Source organism: Octodon degus, unplaced genomic scaffold (assembly GCF_000260255.1).
Source record: "Octodon degus isolate 3935 unplaced genomic scaffold, OctDeg1.0 scaffold00292, whole genome shotgun sequence".
NCBI lineage: Eukaryota > Metazoa > Chordata > Mammalia > Rodentia > Octodontidae > Octodon > Octodon degus.
Genome location: NW_004524868.1, coordinates 1,935,104 through 1,939,499, shown reverse-complemented (window position 1 = coordinate 1,939,499; position 4,396 = coordinate 1,935,104). Strand labels below are relative to the sequence as shown.

At 40.4% G+C, this 4,396-nt stretch overlaps 1 pseudogene; it reads right to left on the bottom strand.

The window, feature by feature from the left end:
- Positions 1-2,154: 2,154 nt before the first annotated feature.
- LOC101589661 lies at positions 2,155-3,584 on the bottom strand (annotated as a pseudogene).
- Positions 3,585-4,396: the final 812 nt, after the last annotated feature.

The following is a 4,396-nucleotide window of genomic DNA, read 5'->3' as shown; positions in this document are numbered from 1 at the left end:
CCCAATGGCCAACTGGAGCTGAATGCTGTTTATCTGTACCAGCCTGTGGAGACTCAGCTTCAAAAAAAATTCTTTGAAAAATATATATGCATGTTTTAGATCATCTAAAATATTTGTAAGATGTCACAAGACCAGATACTCTACTGGCAAGATTTCAGTAGCATGGAAGAATATTTGATGAACTTTACCGCTGAGAAGTAGGGTCAAAAATTAACTGAGTCATTTCCATTCAGATAGTCTTATTAAAACTGTTGGTAGGCTTAATTGAGTGCATTGGTAGTTTTTTTTTTTTTTTTTCCTGGAACCAAGGATTGAACTCAGGCCTTTGTGCTTCCCAGTGAAACACTTGTTCCACTAAGCTGTCTCATCGGCCTTGTATTAGTATTCTGAATGTGTCTTTGAAATGAAATGTGTGGTTTAGAGAAAAAAAAAAGAGGGACCTTGCATCAAATCTGCTCTTTTCCTCATGAATCCAGAGCTGTAGGAATGTCATTTAAACACACTTAAGTCTTGGTTTCGAGGGTCTTGAGACCTGAAGAATGTATATGAAGCATCTAATTCAGAGCTTAGTACACAGTAGGCACTTAATAAGTTGTTCCAGTTAGTATTTCTTCTAGGTTGCAAGTAATAGAACTCTTGTGTGTATTTTGCCATCAATTAAGAGTCCTTTAGTCAGAATCCAGGGCTGTCAGTGTAACACATACAAACACGACCTGTGCAAAATCTTTGTGGTCACATTCTACAGAGAATGAAAAGCTATTGAAGGGAGAGGTATCTGCTGGTCAGCAGCAATGACCCTTCTGAGATAATCTTTCTGAGGTTCTTAAATCCTAATGGCTTCTCAGAAATTATTTCTTAGTCTCTAAGAAGAAAAGCACAAGATCATTCAGGGCACTGTAATTCATATCCCTGGTCTAAAATCTCTGTAGTGGTTGATACATTGTGTCAACTTGGCCCGATGACTCTGAGGCTCACCTCTGGCTGGTGGGGTTTGTGCCCTGGGGCACAATTGGTTCTGCCCCCTGAGTGACTCAGCACAAAGAGACCATATAAATGGGCTGAGAAAGTGGTTGATCTTCCACTTTGCGAGGTAACTTCAGTCTTCGCATTTGGCTTGAACTTCATTTCCTTTCTTGCAGCGAAGACTCATCCACCTGCAACTTGGATCCTTCACCTACATCACAGACTCTTCAGTCTTTCCTTGCAGACCCACCCATCAGCTGATGAATAGAGACTTGCATGGAGCACAGCAGTGAGCTTCAGACCTTGGGACTGAACTCCTCAGTCTGGGGTGTGCAGTCCCCCTCTACACACTCCCCCATCTGACTCTGTGGCTGACTGTCCTAAGCCAATCTTGTAATTCTTTATACATTGTATATCTTGCGTTAATAACTGTTCCTTATATTATATCTGTTCCTCTATGTAAAACCCTGACTGATATAGTCTCCTACAAGTTTGCTAGACTAATGACATTTTTCCACAGAAACATTTGAGGGTGACAAATAACATCTAATGTCTTGATTGCTATGATGCTACCAAGGTAAATACATAAGTCAAATCTTATTAAATTGTATATTTTAAAGTAATCCAAAAAAGTGGTTTTTGAAAAGTTTAAAAATAGCCATTGAGATAGCTCAGTGGATTAAGTGCCTGCCTAGCAAGCACAAGGTATGGAGTTCAATCCTTGGTGGAAAAAAAAAGATTAAAAAGTGTTTCCTGGTAAGAGTTCCTTCTGTTCCGACTCAGTTTCCTTTTCTGATGATAGCTAGGCCTTCAAGGAAGGCGTGTTAACCAGAATACACTCATGAAGCTTGCATCCCAGAGCAGGCCTGCAGGTATCAGTAGTACCTCGGCAGGCAGAGTCCCGAGGCTTCTGGCCTACTGCTGTAGTTCCTTCTGGCACAGAAAGTTGTGGGTGAATTTATAAGCTTAACATTACAGTGATTCTTATGAGAATGACATAAGAAAGAAGCATCTACAAAGGTGGGTGTGGGAAAAGGCAATTGTAGAGAAGGACACAAAAACAAAAAAAGCACTCTGCCAATAATGACTGGAGTTAAACACTAAATTTTATTTTTAAGAAATGTCCATCTAAGAGAGAAGTTGATTCCACTAAGATGCTCTGGAGTCTCCATCCAGTTCACTGTGTGAGGCTCAGTGGATCCTGCATATTGAGTAATCCAGAACCATGCAGGTAGCACCAAGCAGGGCGGGGTCTACCAGATCTAAAACCACCATGTCCACATCCTGCACCGAGGACAAGTCCTGCTGGCAGATGATGTCTTTGATAACGTGGATGCAGTGACTAGCCAGGACACCAGACAGGATCGCAAGTGAGGAGTTCATAGTGTGCAGAATGTTGAGAACCCCAAGATCCAAAGCCATTCCAACTGTTCTTAAGATGCTTTGGCCTTTGCATTACCAAGTTTTACAGCTTGAATGAGATGAAGGGCCCTTGCAGCTTCATATTTTAGCACTGACAATCCCTCCACCAAGAGCAGGTCCTCATCTTGTAGCTTTTTGGGCTCCCTTTGCAAGGCCAGTCCACAAGCATATGCTTCAGGGAACCCAGTTCTCCCAAAGGAGCAATCAGGACTTCCAGAGACAGGACAAAGTAGCCAAGTTGTGCAGGCACAGATGGAACTTCTGTGGGTCAGTTTGTGCTGATGGACGGTTCTACAACAAATTCCTGTGCCATTGATAAGTGTTACAGTGGTAAGTGGTCACAGGGTGCTGCAGTGCAACAATATAATCTTTGCATTTTATATCATCACCTAAACACATCCAAATGATACTCATATAGTCATTGTTCTTGGTTGAGGAAAGTTTGTGTTAGGAAAGGCAGTCTGCCAACAGGATGTGACTGTGGTCCTCACACATGCTTATTAGGTTCTGCTGTGCACTGCGGGTGCAGCACATATGACAATGCACCAGCTTTGTTATAGCATGTCTGAGGGAGCCATCAGTAGTCCTGCTGACTTCTTGGCCTTCAATGTGAAGAATGCGGATGTTCATCAAGGTGGCAGAGGCAGCCAAGGCCAGAACGTCAAACCTGTCCCCATGAGCAATCAGGATATCTGGCTTCAGGTGGTTAACAATTTCTGATAGCTTCACCAGAGCCAGGCCTATGGACTCTCCCAAGGCTGCTTCGTCCTCTCCCTTCACAATCATGTGGAGTTTGGTGTTAATGTCCAAGTCATCTTGCTTGGTCTTGCGAAATATGTTTCCAGAGTCATCTATTAGGTGAGAGGCAAGTACCTCCACATCACGTTCAAAGAACTCAGGATCCATTTTAATGACAAACATGATTGGGGCAAGTTTATTTATTTAATATTTAAGAGACTTTATTCTAATAGCTATAATTGCGCTGTTTGTTGAAATGAAAACTGAAAACAAATATATAAAATGGTTGATTACTAATCATGTATTGAAAGCAATAAGAGGCTCCACAACACCAAATAAACTAGTTCTGAATTTTCCCAAGGTAAATTTAACAGCTCCATGTAATCTGCTCTGTTGTAAGTAGCAATACAAACCTGAAGCTTATCGTTATTTCCATTCTTCTCCATGACTTGATTTTTTGTTTTGATAGTTTCTTAAAATAGAGTTTATGAGGTTCTATGCAGCAAGATTTTGTGCAAAGATAGTGCTGGTTTCCATCTCCTCATTTGTAATTTTTGTTTGAATACTATTTTGCACTCTCTTAAAAAATAAAAATTGAAATATATGTTAAGAAAATATTAAAGAGATCTTTCCTTTGTGTTTATCTATATTTATTTTTTAAAATTTTATCACCTTATCTTGCCTGGGGATATTTGTCAAACATATAGCAAGTAGCATTAAGATATTATTCCTGTGGGTTGAATTGTGTGTCCCCAAAGACATGTTGAAGTTTTGTTCCCTGGTAGTTGTGAATGTGAGTGCATTTGGAAATGACATTTCTGCAGGTTCAATCAAGTTAGGATGGAATTTTATGGGATTAAGTGATTTTTTTTCCTTGTGCCTAAAGGTAAAGTTGAACAGAGACTTGGAAAGTGCCTTGAGATAGAGAAATGAAGAGAATGGTGAGATAAATCTGCAAAAGAAAAGAAATCTGAGAAGCAGAATTGCGAGCCATCATAAGTTAGGAGGGACATGTTAAAGACAGAGAGGTCCCACTGTGATGTTGGCTTCAGGGTTCTCTTCTACACTACAGTAAAATGAATTTATTTTATTTCAAGATATATAGTACAAGATCAATTGCTAGTGATCTAGTTCTGTTGTAGATTTTTTTCTGGCTTGTAGACAACCATCTATTAGAGAGAGAGAGAGAGAGAGAGAGAGAGAGAGAGAGAGAGAGAGAGAGAGAGACAGAGAGACAGAGAGAGAGAGAGAGAGAGAGAGACAGAGACAGAGA